This window comes from Pteropus medius, unplaced genomic scaffold (genome assembly GCF_902729225.1).
Source record: "Pteropus medius unplaced genomic scaffold, Ma_sr-lr_union100, whole genome shotgun sequence".
In the NCBI taxonomy this organism is placed as follows: domain Eukaryota; kingdom Metazoa; phylum Chordata; class Mammalia; order Chiroptera; family Pteropodidae; genus Pteropus; species Pteropus medius.
Genome location: NW_024340692.1, coordinates 3453175 through 3470615, shown reverse-complemented (window position 1 = coordinate 3470615; position 17441 = coordinate 3453175). Strand labels below are relative to the sequence as shown.

General features: G+C 36.3%; 1 protein-coding gene across 24 annotated transcripts in view; it reads right to left on the bottom strand.

The window, feature by feature from the left end:
• The window catches only part of BNC2 (basonuclin zinc finger protein 2), a 390244-nt gene that overhangs the window by 307708 nt on the left and 65095 nt on the right, over positions 1 to 17441 (bottom strand). The window lies entirely within an intron of this gene.

Sequence of the window (17441 nt, the reverse complement as noted above, 5' to 3'; positions counted from 1 at the left end):
ATATTAAAATTATTTAAAATGGCTAATTCTCTTTCAGGACATAATCAACTGGCTGTGGGCCAAAAACAGACCCAAAAGGAAGAATAACAGTCCTGGATTAAAAATAACTTTAGGAACATCTCAATTGGGGCAACAGACAATTGTAAAGATGTGTCTTTTGATTGTATTACACAGTACAAACCATTCCCCCTGATTCTTTTAAAAGAAATCAAGAATAAAAATAATGCAGTTTTCCCAAGGTAAAATGGAGGTGGGATTATGAAGAAATTAGTAAACTAGTACCAGATAAGGACAAAATAAGGAAATGAAAGGAGAAAAAAGGACTGTTACATGAGTGGTAACATTACAAAAGGCCTGTGAAAAGCAAGAGGAGCAAGTTTGAATTGGATCAGGTATTAAACCTCAGGGAAATTAGTTCATGAGAACTGTTAACTCAGAAGGTAAAAAGGATATCAGTATAACTCATGACTTCAAAATCAAAGCCAACATTGTTTAAAATAACAAATAGTTAGAAAAAAATCTGAACATCCATTCAAAGAGGACTGGTGACAGTAATTTTGGTACTTCCATTTAATGGCATTCAATAAGGTTATAAAAAATAATCTACATCCATGATACTAACACTAAAAAATGCCTTCATTAGCAAATGGAGAAAAGCAACTAAGCAAAACACATAGTATCACTCAACTTGTTTTTCAAAAAATATGGACATGTACATGTATACATGCATGAATAAAATCTGGAAAACCATAAACCACAATGGCCACAGCAGGTGACTGGACTGCAAATGAATTTTATCTCTTTCTCTTTATTTGTTTTCTGCATTTCTTGTTTATTTAAATGAACAATAATTACTTTCATATTGAGGAAATCATGAAGATACAGACAAATGTTTCAGGAAAAAAAGGTAATGAGGGATCACTGTTTAACAGGCAGGGACCCAAAGAAGTAATGCTAAGTCTGTATCTTTGTCCCAGAATCCATAAAAACAGGATTCTGGGACAAAGATATAGACTTTGGAAGTGGGGAAAAAACCCTAAACCACAGGCAATCATTATAGCGTAACAAAACCTTTTTTCTAGCTAAAAGAAGGGGGTGGGGGTGATATCAAGCTCACCTAAGCCACTACAAACAAATGACAATTGAAATGAAAATGGACGTAGTTTATAAAGTATGTATTATGTGCCAGATACTTTCACATACTATCTCCTTCAACTTTCATGACAACTTGCAAGGAAACATCTCTTATCTGCAAAACAGAGCTCAGTGGAAACAAGCACAGTGGATCCCAGAGCTCACGAGGTATTTCCACTGTACCAGGCTCCAAAAGGGGTCCTTACCACACAGTCGTGAAGTGGTACAAGCTGAAACTTAGGGTGCCCAAACGACTTCAGAAAGGATTCCATAATCCTTTGTTAAATACAAAATAAATATAGGAGGGGGAGATAGGAAGAGGAAGGAAGGCAGCAAGGGCCTGATTTTTAGACAACCATGCAAGCTATGTTAAAGACTTCTGACTCCTAAGGGAAAATGACATTTTTAGAAATGGTCCTTTAGCCTGCTTTTGGGGATGGTAGTGGTAAAGCGATGCCAAACAAAAGATGTTGCTTAGATGAGGTACCAGAGATAATGGCATCGAGAGAAGATTTAAAAAGTACTCAACATGTAGACTGACAAAATGTACTGATTGAAGTGATGTTCTTCCCTCTGACCCATCAACCACATGAATTTAATTCTAAACTTATTTTTATATACCTTCGCTACTACAAACTTTGAAGACATCTCCAATTCGGAGTCTTGTAGCTTTACTTCTTTCGTTTTTGCCTTTGTAGAGCAAACCTACCCAAATGCATTTAAATATTAAAAAGGACTTGTTCCATTGACTGATAGACAGATAAACAAAATGTGATATATACACATAATAGAATATTATTTGGCAAAAAAGAAGTGAAGTACATCATACAACATAGATGAATACTGAAAATGTTATGTAAGTGAAAAAAGACAGTCACAAAATACCACATATACTATGATTCCACTTATATGAAATGTCCAGAATAGGCAAATCCACAGAAACAGAAAGTAGATCGGGGGTTGCCTACAGCTGCAGGGGGATGGCAGTGTTGGAGGTGATCATTAAAGCGTATGAGTTTGTTTCGGAGGTGATAAAAATGTTCTAAAATTGATAGTGGTGACAGTTACACACCCCTGAATATACTAAAAAACACTAAAGCCAATAAAAACACCCTAGGTAGGTAAATTGCATGGTATGTGAATTATATCTCAATAAAGCTATTGTTTTTTAAAGTGTTTCCAGGGGTATATTTATTGAGTATAATGTGCTTGGCACTAAGGTAGACACAGGATGAGCAGATGAAGACAACAGGACTTCAGCCCTGAAACAGCATAAAAGCTACAAAAAGTAAAAACCCATGTAAGCCAAGTGGTTCCTATTGTTAGAATCTTCTACCTGGTTCTGTGCAAAATAAGCCTCTTAACATCTTTAAAAAAAAATGCTTACCCAAGAAACAATTCCATTTTTCTCTTGATTCTTAACTCCACAGAGGTATTTATCTAATATCATCCAAATCACAGATATAAAGGTTATTTAATCAAACAGTTACAGAATAGTCTCATACAAGATTTAATTCCTCTGTTAAAAAAAAAAAAAATCTCTGGATAAAACATTTCTAGAGACATGTGGACACTCACAAATATGAAATAAATACAATGTCATATTTATGTCAACATCTAGCAACACTAGCCTTACATTTCATGTCTAGCCATATAACATCTAGTTCTACTTATTCTTTCATTTGTATAGATGTGAAATGAGATTCATTTCCAAATTTACTCTTCAAGTAAGTGTCTTGAAGAGCTCTGGCCTAAATGCCAAAGATGTGAAGATTTAGATTTAAGATCTCATGTCATCAGGAGTGGACAAATTTTGGGGGGGTGGTAGTGATAAACGAATAGTTTATATCTACAAAGAAAGCAAGGGCACAGAATAAACAATATACCTTTTTATTACCTTAGGGAAATAATTAGCAACTTAATCAAAAGTTTAAATACAAATACATTCACTGTGCAATATTTAAAATAGCAAAAAGCTGGAGACAACAACCTACTTTCCAATAATGGAGGCTCTATAAGTAAATAATGGTTTATGACAGAATTATTATATGGCCATTAAAACTCATATTTTACAAGTACCACAAAGATATAAAACAATGTGACTTTTACATTAAGTACAAAATACTGGTTTAAAAAATCATGTTAGGTATCTCAATTTTATAAAATTAAAGATGCTTAGAAAAAAATCTAAAAGAATAGTTATAAAATGATAAAGAGGATCTCTAGGTAATATGATTATGAGTGATTTAAAATTTTTGGTTGTTATGAATAATTCGAATTTTCTAAAATCAATAAATTTGTTATAAGGAAGGGGAACTGAACAATAAATTTGCAGTCATTTCTCACTTCTCATCAAAATAAAATGCAAGAAAAATTTCCTGATCCAAAACGAGAGTTCTGGTTATCTGAATTTTAGTTGCCTAAGTTTTAACATACTGGTATTCTAATGTGCTTACTTCTCTATTCTGAGCTTTTACCAATGCTGTTCCTTGTGCCAAGAACATTCTTAGCCACTCTTCCTAGACCTCTTCACCCGATAACACTGAAGAATAAGGAGGTGGAAGTGTCACTTCCTTCAGGTAGTTGTTAACGCTTATGTATGTGCTAATGAAACCCTAGACTTGGGGTTCCACAGCATTTGTCACATGGTACTATAGTTGGCTACTTTCATATTTTTCTTCTCTACCAGTTCCAAGATACTTTTAGGGCAAGAAAAAAAAATGTTTCTGTTTTGCTCACCACTACATCCACTCTACTTCATAGCACACAGTATGAACTTAGTAAATATTTTTAAATGAATTTATATATTAATGGATGAAGAAATACACGATCTGTCATAGAAGCCAAGCATGCCTAATTCTTAGAAATATTTACTCTCAAGTAAACCAGGGGTATACATTTCATGTAATGAAAATATCAGAGTGTAATCATTCAGTACTTTAAGCAAAAGATAGTTCTTATGTTGCTCCTGTTGTCAGAGTCCAAAGGCATGCGTCTAGTGCAAGGTTAAATAATCCTAACCCAGGGTATTAAATACATTAATGTCTTAAACCCACACTTGCAAATAAACAGAAATAAGGTAAATCAAGAGAAACAATTAAAATAGAATTATACCGTATTTCCTGAACTTGGTTCCCAAAGATCAGATTCAGATGTTTCATAAGCTTTGAAAAAGTAAATAAAATGTTATGCACACTGCTCACTATAAATTTTAACTTACCATTCAAATTAAATCTAAACACAAACATAACCCTAAAACCTCCTCCAATCCCATACATACTCAGACAATCAAAATCTGTTTTCCAGGACAGCAGTTTTACTACATGAGTACGATATTTATGCTGAAGAGATAAATTATGTAAATTACAATGATTTATGCTATGCTATATCCAAGCTTACTCCTTTGCATATTTCAGAGTTCAAGAGTCTACAAATTTACCCAAAGCTCAGGTTGTCTAATGAAACAATTATACTCTTCAGGACACTTTTAATATTGGTTTAGATTTAAGATCTATTTGGGAAAAGCTGATAAAAGCTTCAAACAATATGCACTGCTTTATATTATTTGCTTAGCACTTGATCATAATAGCTTTACAACAAACTCAAATTAAAAACTAATTCACAAATTAAACCTTTACTTTAAACCACTACTATATTCACCTTTCTTCCCTGCATTTAGAAATGTCAAAAAAAAAAAAAAGTTAATTCAAATAAAAAATCAAGGCCATGTTTAAACTAGATCATTACTAACCTTAGTTACACAACAATCAATTAGCCAAATGTATACTGATAAATTTTCCAAATATAAATTTTTGAATTCATTTAATTTACTAAAGTTTTTTTATACATACAAAAAAACACTGGAATTTTTTTAACAATTTAAAATTTCAAACACAAAGTGATTAGTGACACCTCGACTAATAGTGGAATAGCATCTGGTTTTCTTTTTCCAGTGCGTTTGGCAAAAATTCAAAATATTTGGTTAAAACAAGAAAAAAAAATCCTAGCCAAAAAAAAAAAAAAAAAAAAAAAAAAAAAAAAACAGAAGAGCAAAACATGAATAAGAAACCAGCATGCCTATCTTTTCAGTCCAAGAGTCCGAGAGCACTCTGCTGCTATGTGCTTCCAGCACTGGCAGTTTGGAGAGCACAGTCCCATTTGTGGAGGTGCTCCTGGCGTGGTGGGGAAGACAAGACAGGGTTCGGTGTGCTTGGTGGGCTTCTGCCCAAAGGTCTTTGTAGCAGCCTGGCGCTACTTTTTTCACTGACTACTTGCACACCTACCACTACTAAAAATAAATAAGACGAAGCATTTTCAAAAATTTTTAAATCTACTCACGAGTATCACACAAATGTACAAATAATGGTCCCGCAGGGTACAAAGCATTAAGTGCCTTAAAAAAAAAAAGGCTGCGAAATAGGAGGCATACCTGGGAAACAATATGGCTAAGACACAACTATAAAAAGAGTGTCAGGGAGAGATGAAGGTGTAAAGACAAGCTGGACTACTCTCAAGGACGACCTTTAATTCAGAAGGGCTTATTCTGACAAGAAAGAGTTCGAAACAGATGAAGTTTGGGGGCTGATGAGCAATAAAATCAGAGATGTTTTTAAAAGCCTCCAAATGGAGTCCCTCTACTTCTAATGAGTACCATGTCCTGGAGAGAGCTTGAAGGTGAACTGACCATTTAACCTCCACCAGCTTGCAGTAGGGCAGTGAGGTTAAAAGGAGCAAAAGAGTGATATGAATTCACTTTATAAACCACCTCCCCCTCCCCAATTCCACAGTAATCATGAGACTTTTTTCCTTAAAGGAGGAGGTTGTTCCAAGAGGCAATGCAAACTAAAACAACTGACCTATAGGACTTGGTAAATTATGGAAGTGTGAGAAGAAAGAGAAAGAAAACAAACACTTGGATTTGTAAGCCTGTAGGACCAGGAAAACGAGATCACTTCTGGAAGTTAACTAAGGTTTTTGTGTATGTGCTTATGCTACAAAGTATTTCATAAAGACAGCTTCTAGTCTATTTTTTGAAAAGGGATTTACCTGCTTGCACATGAAAGAAAGAACTCGAACCTTAAACTCACCTTTGCCAAACACAACTCTCCACTAGGTAAAGTTAATCTGTGTCCATAGCCAAGCCTCATTACAACATAAGACTAAACTGCCTAAGCTTTGAAGTGTCCCTCTCCCACAGTTTCTGTCAGGGCCTTCACTTCTTAACTGTGGATGAGCAGCTGTTCTGCATTTTCAGAGACCAGAATATAAGAGTTAAAAGAAATTATAACGCAGCTGGGAGTGTAGTTGGATCAGGTGACTAAGTAAGGTGACAGAAGCTCTTGCTATATATTTCTTGAAGGGGACTACTCAAGAGTGAATGTAGGTTTGGTAAGACCTAAAACTTACACATTTTGGGTGCCTTCGTTAAGAAAAAGCATGCAAAAATACATGCAAACTTTACAAAAAGACATGAACCACGTGAACACATCTGCTGGGGCCCTTCCCATGGCCTCGAAGAAAAATTTCCTCTGTGCACATGCCCCTATTCAGAAGAATAGTCCTAGAGTTCAGTGGCTGAGAAAACTCAAAGGAAAGTGGCAATCTCAGGAATCTGACACTTCTGTTGTTATCGGAAGAGGTGAACTTTCCTGAACAGCATCAAAAGAGTTAAAATTACCCAAGAAAAATGCAGGCAGAAAGAGATGAGTTGGCTTAGACTGGCTGATTACTCTTATAAGGATCTCATTTGACAGGGGTAAATACAAAGAAAGTGTGTGCCAGTTTTTACAGAAAACATATGGGAACTTACCTAGGGAAATTTGCTTTCTCTTAACTAAACAAGAAGTCTTTTCAGGTATTTTGAGCTGAAATTGAGAAGGACATTTTTAATTATAGAGAATGTGGAGAAAGAGTAAGCCACTGAAGAATGGTGACCATAATGCATTAATATTCAACTTCATTCCTGGGTAGGGTAGGTGACTAGAACAAGAGTTAAATTTTTACAAAGATCCACTATACAAGGGAGGAAGGGAGAAAAGGAAGAGGGAGGGAAGAAAAAGAAGAAAAGCATCAGGCTCCCTACTTGAACAAGCTTACACAAAAAAACTTTCAAAAAGATTAACAAATTAATTTATCTCCCAAGCTGTGGCTCCTCAAAATAAAATTACAATAAATACAAAATGTAAACTGTTAAGGCAAGAGCTCCCTTTTCTGTTCCAGATGCCCTATGTAATCAAGGTTCCATGGGAATAAATGCTTGGAGCAAGCAAATTCATCAACACTGTCTCTCTTGCTCTGAAGCCCAACTGCAAAAGGAGAGATGTTCTGCACCAAACGTGGAAGGGTGAGTGGTAGTGGGTACTGGTGGGGCAAGAGAATCAAAATCACAAAGGTCAGCAACAGCACCCCTAAAAGAAGGTCTTTGATTCACACTGCACCATCTCTCCTCTCCCATCTCAAACTCAACTCCCACCCAGCTGGTTGGGCAGCTTCTCCCCCTCCCTAACTGCAACTGAGACTTGAAAGAGCAAAAGACTAGACAATCAGTGATCAAACAAGACAGTCTGGAGGACAGTAAAGGTGATTCCAGACTCCCCTGGGAATAATAAAATGACAAAAGGGACAGGAAGAGAGCCAATTAGTACATTCTCGGGCAAGAGGAAGCTGAGGCCAAGGAAAAGGATGGAATTAAACACCAATTTTGCCAGGCTGCCTACTTCAGCAACATTACTCTTCACTGATATGAAACTGACAAGCAGCTAAGACAAACATACAAAAAAATTGCAAGAATGGCAAGAGCCCCAGGCTGAGGGGTAACTAATTCTGCTTCCACCATCCTCTGTGATCTTGACTCAACTCCGAGTCTTCTCTTGACTTCATCCATCTTAACTGTAAAATAAAGAGTGGAGGAATGAAACAATTCCTGTGAGTCCTTCCAGGGCTAGCATTCTAGAACTCTAAAGACAGCATTGAGTACACAGAAGAGGATGGACTCTGGAACCAGACTACCTGGATTTGAATTCCAGCCCTGCCATTACTAGCTGTCTGATTTGGAGAAAGTTACTTGACCTCTCTGTATCTCAGTCTCTGCATCTGTAAGAGGAGAAAACTACTCTTCATCTCATGGAGCTGTCCTGAGGACGAAAAGCTGTCAGTTCATGGGCTATGTTTAGCCCATGGGTGTGGGCTAATTTTGTATCCAAGACCTTTTGGGTACAGGCATTTGTGTGGTTAATCACCTTTCTGAAAAGTTCTTCCTTGGAGGGGCAAATACTTTATCCACCATTTCCCAGGGTGCTTCCCTCCTAGGCCAGAGGTAGTATTATTAATCAGGCACAGATTTCTCCCATTAGCCTAGATGCAGCCCCAGAATCGTCACTGATTCAGAGCTCCCTGATTCAGAGCTCCCGGCAGAAAATAAGTTAGCCACATGTTAAATACCGATAACGTTGTATTCCTTTTTCACTACTCCACAGCATATGGTCCAAACTGGTTCAAATGTAGTTTTCTCAAAAATACAGTTCAAAGAACCCCTTCTGGTGAAAGGATCTTTACAAGAGAGAATTCCCAGCCTGTAGCTATTTCGTGACTACTGAACCCTGACTTCCAACTCCATGGACCAAGAAAGTATAGCTTCTCTAAGGACATTTACACTATTATCTATGGAAAACTATGGGTAACCACAGATGAACTGAGTTAGCTGATACTATATGAAGAGAACATCCTTTATTTTAGAGTCCACAGTCCAAAACAAGGCCTTAGGAGCAAATTCCTGGTGATGATGTGGTGAGATGAAGACAAAAGGGAGCCCTTTAATTAAGCAAGTGCTTAACAAATTTGATTCAGGCAAAGATTAGAGGATAAGGAAGGAAAGAAAGCAATTCCTTCACATGTCCACACCCTGCTGGACTTCACCTCAGGATAATCTCACACACCTTCCCCTCAAGCCAACATGCAGGGCCTCCTCTTCCCTAATCCTTATTCCCTATCACAGTTGAACTAATTCTACCTCCTACATACTCCTCAAACCAAGCCCCTCCTCCGCAACCCTCCTTCATTATCACCTGGCTAAATTATAGTAAAACTCTCTAGTCTTGCAAAGATTACATACTACATGATTCCATTTGCATCAGCGGTTCAGCGGTTCCCAACCTTTCTGGCATCAGGGACTGGTGCTCCTGCGAGAATCTTATGCCTGATGACCTGAGGTGGAGCTGAGGCGGTGATGCTAGAGCTGGGGAGCAGCTGCAAATACAGATGAAGTTCACTCTCATCCACAGCTCACCTCCTGCTCTGGGGCCTGGTTTCTAACAGGCTACGGACCAGGGTTTGCGGACCCGATTTACATGATATTCTGGAAAAAGCAAAGCTATAAGGACAGAAAACACATTACTGGTTGCCCGAGGTTGGGGGTGGGAGGAGGGGTCAGTCACTCAGGAGCACTGGGATTTTAAGGGGTGTTGTAAATGCTCTTCATCTTGATTGTGCTGGTGGTTACAGGACTTAATCAAACACACCTAAGGATACACTAAAACGGGTCAATTTTATTGTGCACAAATTATAACTTAATTTAAAAGAAATTGGAGGAAAACCCCAAGGGCTCTTCCATTGCCTACAGGTTCCATGGTATTGCTGATCTGTCCCCTATCTTGCCTTCCACATTCCAGCAACAATCAACTTTTTATAATATCCTGTACTCTCCATGCAGAATTTTCTCACCTCTGGTTCGTTCAACACAGCTTTTCCAAATTAACACCTAAGTTCTCCAAGCTGTCTCCCTGCCTCTCCCAACCCTCATACTCCCAAGCTAATAAGTTAGATGTCCTTCCTGAAGGCTCTTATAATGCATAGTGTTTCCCTATCATTGCATTCAAAGAAATGTTTTACAAATTATATGCATATGTTGTGGTATAATGATCTTGTTTCCCATCGATCAACTGAAATGTATATTCTTTGATAAAAAGGACTACTTTTCATTCACATGTGTTTATGCAGCCTGGCACCTGGCAGACATTCAATAAATCTATGTTAGAATAATGTTTCATAAGGCATCATTGTATCTTCACCACTAACAAGAGTGCCCATTTGGCTCAATAAATACAGGCAGCTCCCACTTTGCATGGCAATGCAAGACCATAAACAGGCCACAGAAGCAGAAACTATGAAAGTGATCTTAAAAATCAATAGGAAAATTATGATTTTTCTAAAACCTTTAATTTTTTTTGTCAAAAACTCTTTTTATCAGTTATAAATGTATAGAAAATTTTAAAAAGTAAAATATTTATGTAGGATGTTGTAATTTAAAGCATTAGAAACTTTGAGAATGAAAGTGTTTTTACTTTTTTATAAAAAATATATCAAGAGTAGTTTGAGTAGTTTCAACAATGGTGGCTTCTCACTATAATTTAAAATATCAAATGAGCATTTTTTGTATGTTTTGGTGAATTGTAATACTCCTGTCTAAGTTTGAATTAGCTTCCAACATTTTATCTTTTTTGTTTTCAATGTCATGCAATATCCCTGAAGAGTTCTTTTAATATGAAGTTTTTTGCCAGCATCTTTTCCTCTATTGGGCCTTCATCCTTTTCATCACAATTACTTTTCTAATTTATGATAAATCATTCTTCGATTAACTCCTCTGGCTGCACGCAGAGTCTAGAACAGTGGCAGTGTTGATATTACCATGATTAACTATTTTTTTCTAGAACTCAATTTACCACTGGTTTAAATTTCACTTTTCAATTCTTTGCTGCATTTTGATCTTTGTCCGCCAATTCCCTTTTCATAAAATGTTACGTGGGTCTATCTCTGAGACAAGGAGGCAACACAGCTACACCTTTTGCTGTATATTAAGAACCAAATAACAGGATGTGCTAGCTGTACTTCAATACAATTACTTGCAGTTAAAATAACATTGTAACTGAAATTTGAACTATGTTGTTAGGGGCCGGTGTTATTTAATTAACCATAATAACAAATTTTTCATGCTGGAACCATGCAAATTGAGAAATATCTGTATTTAATAAGTAATTTTAGAATGAATGAAATGGCTCACCACTGGGCCAGATTTAAGGAACAGGAATTTATGACCTTCCCATCTACACCTTTAGCTTATATATAACATTACAAAAACAAGTCACTTCCCTAAAGACCCAATTCACAGTCAAGTATAACACATGAAAAGGAAAGACCTAGATAAGAATCCCAATTCTATTAGTAACAAAGTTACATACTGACACTGTGCCTCTATGACTTGCCCTATAAAATAAGGTCAATAATACTTCCTTATTCAGGAGGCTCATTCTGAAAGCCAAAGGAGAAACATCTTAAGAAGTACTTTGAAAAATTCAACTAGATAACCACCATATCAACTATATACTTAGTATAGACCTGGAATTATTGTAAGAGCTTTACATAAATCTTCTCATAGAATTCTCATAACAATCTGCAGGGTAAATACCATTATAGTCTCCATTTTACAGAAGAATAATAAAGCAGAGAGAAGCCAAATAACTTGTCCAAGAGCTTGCAAATAGTAAGCAGTGAAGCCAGTAACCTCAAAAAATATAACTCCACAGGTCAAGTTCTTCAAAACATTTTCACTAACTCATCTCTTTCCTCAGAAAGTGAAAAGGCAGGATCACTGAAAAGGGTAAAACACTGACTCCTAGAAATTGTACAAACCTAATTCACTATGGCTCAACATAGTAACCAGTTAGTTCTACAGGAATATTTACAGGTTGTTGGCAAAAGGACAAAGATGTACAATGTCCAGAGATCCAAGGAGCTAAGAAGACCATGTCTAGACTTCAGAAGGAATCAAAAATGTAGGAGTGGGGGGAGTTCAAATATATTCAATTATTTTATGCTAGTAACTAAAAGCATAAATATCAGAAAAGAACTAGCTGAGAAATGAAATTCACTTTGCAATAGTGAAAGAACTGTATTTATCATGAATATATAAAAAAACAAGAGTGCTATAAAAACAAGATATGTGGACCCAACAAACTTCATTGACGTTTTCAGTACCACAGACCCTGAAAGTTAACACTGTTTGCTGACGTCTGATTTCACAAGGAATCCCATATGGAATAGGAACATGAGAGCCTAATAAGGATGTATGATCAGAAAGCAAAGGGATTAGTTAACTAAAATAAGTAGATTCCTCTCTAAATATAATTTACTCATAAGGACACATTTAGAACATTTGTATCTCATTAGAGGTATTAAGTGAGAAAGATTCTCATTACCAACCAGTCCTAATTATAATTCATCTTAGGAAATAAAGTGAGTTTTCTTTACTAAAAGGGAAAATATACAGCAAGAAACAGCTTAAATATAGTAACAGTGCTGTCAACAAAGACACCAAAACAAACCTTATAGCTCAAATACCAACTGAAAACCAAATAACCACAACTAAAATATATTTTTAGACTATTCCCCAGCAACTCTTGTTCTCGTATTTCCATAACAATCCAAAGCAGAAATAAGTTGCCTAAGAAAAGAGTACCCAATTTACAAACAACAGAAACAAAATAAATTAATACAAACCAAACACAAATGTGTTTCTCCCACCACACCTTTCACCAAGGTACCACCAGTGGTGAAAAGGAGATAATCAGGAGTCCAACTTGCTTTGGGGAGGGTCAGTTCTAGTTTTCTTTCCCACCATAAAGGGGTACTTGCCTCTTGTGTCTGGAAACAGAAAATACTTTAAATGATATACAATGGATTGTGTGACTTAGTTATAGTTTAAATGTTTTACGAATGTGAAACATAATTAGGACATAGAAATGTTTTAGTAGATAGAAATTAGGTTGTCCTCAGGTAACAGAAAATTCATAAGTTTATAAGAGCTTAAATAATTAGTTCTCTCACAGAACAAGTAGTCAGAGGTAGCAGCCCAGTGCTGGGTATCGAGGACAAAAGTTCTGCCTTTCTAACTGCAGTATCCACACCCAAGCATCACTGCCTCATCAAGCACCACAGCCAAAATCCAAGTGTAGTTTTTCATTCCAGGTGGAAAACTTTCACTACTCTCTCCCAACATACTTCCTCTTACAAATTATTGGCCACAACTTAGTCACATGTCTATTCTTAGACCAACCACTGCCAAAGGAAATGACATTATCATGACTTGACTTTTTAAAATATTACTCTTGAGATATTTTCTATCCCTGCTAAGATTAAGGGCTTTCCTGTTCCCATCCCCCAGCCTCAGCCACTTTGGAAGAAAGAGGTGGGATGGTTTTTAGGGTAGACATCACTATTTACCTCAGTCACTTCAAAAAAATCCATGATGATTATAAAAGGGCAGTTTAATGTAAAGAAGTCAACAGATAACACCACTATCTAGAGCTCAGTCCCACAGGTTGAGAGTACTCTACCAGCAGACCAACGGGCACCAGTACACAATGAACTATTTTACTAGTTAGATGAGTAAGAGCCAGTAAAGCAAAGTAGCATTTAAAAAGCACAATTTCTCAGCCAACAACATGAATCAGAAGAAACTGTGTCAGTTCTCCAATTTTATGTTTCCCAATATGATCTAGTTGAGCAACCCTATCCAATCTCACCTCTGTACTCAGTCTTTTCTCAAGGAATGAGGGGGTGGAAAAACATACTTGAGTTTAGATGTGTCTATCACTCCATTTTTTAAAATTAGTTGTCTCTTTTTTCATTTAGGCCATTTTTCCCTCCCTAGAAAATCAGTCAATGTCAAATTACAGGAGTGTATCTAATAAAAAATAGTCCCATGCACGATATCGTCCCGTATCTGGGTTTTCAGTTATAGGCATATAATGAAGGAAAATTTAAATACCTTGAAAGATTCAAAATACAACCATCTTGGAGGGCGTGGGCCATTCCTTTTATATCTCATCTTTACAGACAGCATTCAACCTAAAACTGAATCATTAGGCTGACCCCCACTCAAAACACGAATGCAAACTTATGAAGTTTTTCTCATTTTTAAGCTAAACTGCATCACATACTCCACCTGAACACATCTCATTTTTTCCAGCTCTGTGCTTTTAGGTGTTTCTTTCCACCTTAACACCTGTTTTGCCAATCAATGCTATCATTTTTGTCACTCAAATTTTATCAGATGAAATTCAGGGTCTATCTCAAATGTTCTCATTTCCCCCATGCCAGTGGATAGCCCAAGACGTTGAATTATTGTTCACAGGATTCACTCACAGTCCAACTCTCAACCTCTCTGAAGCCTTTAGCAGACCCAAGAAAGGTGCAATGCTCTATAAAAATCCCCAGAATAAGACTAAAAGGACAGCTGTCTATAGTTGAAAATAGGATCGCTGCCTGCATCTTTCCTCACTTATTATTTTTTTTTCCTTTAAAGCAGTGCCAGTGGTAAAGAATCAGCAAAAGAAGTAGAAAGGCTCAAGAGAAGATGGAAAGGAGGACTGCATATATCGGACTGGTTTCTCTGTACTCCATACATACCTGATCTGCATGTATCTACACACAACAGAACAGACACAAACAGATGATGGCTGCTAACTTTGGCCTTTTTTAAAAAAACACACTCCAAAAGTTACTGCAATACAAGAAACATTTGGGAGACTGAGCCATCTGATGACAATTACAGGAATCCTGCAAGGGAAAAGAATACTCAGAGAAATCCAGACAGCCATGCAATTTATAAACACTACCTCAGCCCCAGAATCCTCTGCACACCCTCCACATCAATGCGAGTTATAGGTGAATAGTGATGCTGCTACTCGACATTCCCAGGCTGATCCTAAGGAAGAGGCATGCTCCCACACCCTAATCCAGAGAGCTCAGCATGATTTTGGTTTGCTCAGGTTTTCTCATCCTTCGATGCAAGATACTTCATGACTGTCATGAGTTTGGTTCCCAAAAATGTGAGACTTAGAGGAACCAAGACTTTTACAGTAAACAGATGATTAAAAAGGCAAACCACTGAAAATGTTAGTATGAAACTAAAACTTTTTTCAAGCTCCTTCAGTCCCTGAATTGACCCTTGTGGAATCTGGTGAAGGTGGTTGGGAAACAAGGGTAGTGATTAGGAGAAGAAAAGGAGCTAATATTTAATGAGCACCTCCAAGAGCAAACAACTTTCAGAATTAAGAAACCTTGCAAAGGAAGCATTATTTACAATAACAAAGATATGGAAATAGTCTAACTGTCCAACAACAGATGAACAGATAAAGAAGAAGATATGGTATATATAGACAATGGAATACTACTAAGTCATAAAAGAAGTAAAATATTGCCATTTTCAATATTATGGATGGACCTTGAAGGTATTATGCCAAATAAGTAAGACAGAAAAGGGCAAAAACCTTATGATTTTACTCAGATGTGGACTATAAAACAAAAAAGAAACAAACGAACAAACAAAACAAAACGAAATCTCATAGATACTGACAACAGGTTGTTGCTTACCAGAAGGGAAGGGGTGTGGGGCAAGAGTGAAATGAGTAAAGGGGCTCAATTATATGGTAATGGATGGACACTAGACTTTTGGTGGTAAGCATGCTATAACGCATACAGATAGCAAAATTATAATGTTGTATGCCTGAAGCTTATACAATGTTATCAACAAACTACAAAAGAAACCATGCAAAGGAGATGGCATCCCAATTTAATAAGAACTAAGATTCAGATTGGCAACTTGGTCAATCCCAAAGCTCTTAACTGAAGATAAGGGGGTAGAAACCCAAGCCCACCTGACTCCGAAGCGCAGTGTGGTTTATTCTTTCTAATAGAATATTATTTTTATTATTATATTATAAAGAATAATAAAAATAATATTCTATTAGAAAGAATAATAAAATATTCTATTAGATAGAATAATAAAAATAATATTCTATTATAAAGAATAATAAATATTCTTATAAAGAATAATAAAATAATATTATATTATAAAGAATAATAAAAATAATATTCTATTAGAAACAATAAACCACACTGGGCTTCGGAGTCAGGTGGGCTTGGGTTTCTACCCCTTTATCTTCAGTTAAGAGCTTTGGGATTGGTCAAGTTGCCAATCTGAAGAATAATAAAGAATAATAAAAATAAAAGTAATAATATTCTATTAGAAAGAATAAACCACACTGCTTATGAGACAATGAGTACACCAAACATAGACCTAGTATGACACAAAATGGCATTAGCCAATAACCATGTTACCAAGGCACACCTGACAATTTCTTCTTAAATAATTTATATTAAGTATAAAAAGTGAGTTGCAGGTAATTTGCAAAGTTAAAAAATTATTTGTAAAAAAAAATCGTTATTAATCTACCCAGAGAACAGATAACACTGTTATTACTCATTTGGTACATTTCCTTCCAGTAGTTCATATTACACACACACACACACACACACACACACACACACACACACACACCTTTTTATGTGCCACAAAGATGGGGTCATACTATTTATAGCTTTGTACCCACTTCCTTTCAACTAATATATTATGAGTATATTCCCATGTTCTCAAAACTTCCTTAAAAGTCTGATCTTTTAAGTAATTATATCAGAATAGATTTCATAACTAAAGTCTTCCAACTTAAAGCCCTGTGCTGACAGGATTAGGAAACTTAAATACTTGAAATGTTCTTCAGACACATAGATGTCTAAGGAAACAAGGAATTTCAGGAGACTGCTGAACAATGAATCATGATTCTATAGAATTCCTGCTGTTTCAAGAGGATGTACTTCAGCAGAATCACATTTGACAAATCTCTGTATGTTAGAAATAAAATCAGCCCATAAGCACTTAAAATGTACAGAATTCAAAATTAGAATTGCAAACTCAATGATCTTGTACCAGTCCTTTTGTGGCTCTCTGTGCTGCAAGTCACATGTCAAACATTCTGAATTTTCTTTGAATAGAGTCCTGATAAGTTGAGCACTCAGTTCAATGTGTTAGCAAAAGGTGGGCTTCTCCAACATGGTTCATACCAAAGAACTGCTTAGCTATCTTATAAAACATGTGGTGGTAATGACAGCAACAATGTAAAAATGATAACAACAACGATGATTGCTTTCATTTGTTGTCTTTTTCCATGTCTGTCCCTGTTCCTATCCCTGAATACAGATTTTTTTTAAAAATTTGAGCACATAAGGCAGCTACTATTCTTATCCCCGTAAAGTAACATGCAACTTGAACTCAGAAAACTTGAGTTCAAGTCCATTCTTAGTTCTAATGAGCTGGAAATAATTTTGTCTCTCTAGATATCCAGTTTCTTCACTTATAATAAAAGGGTTGGTGCTAAGAATCTTGTAGATTAAATGAGTTCAAGTTCCATGATTTT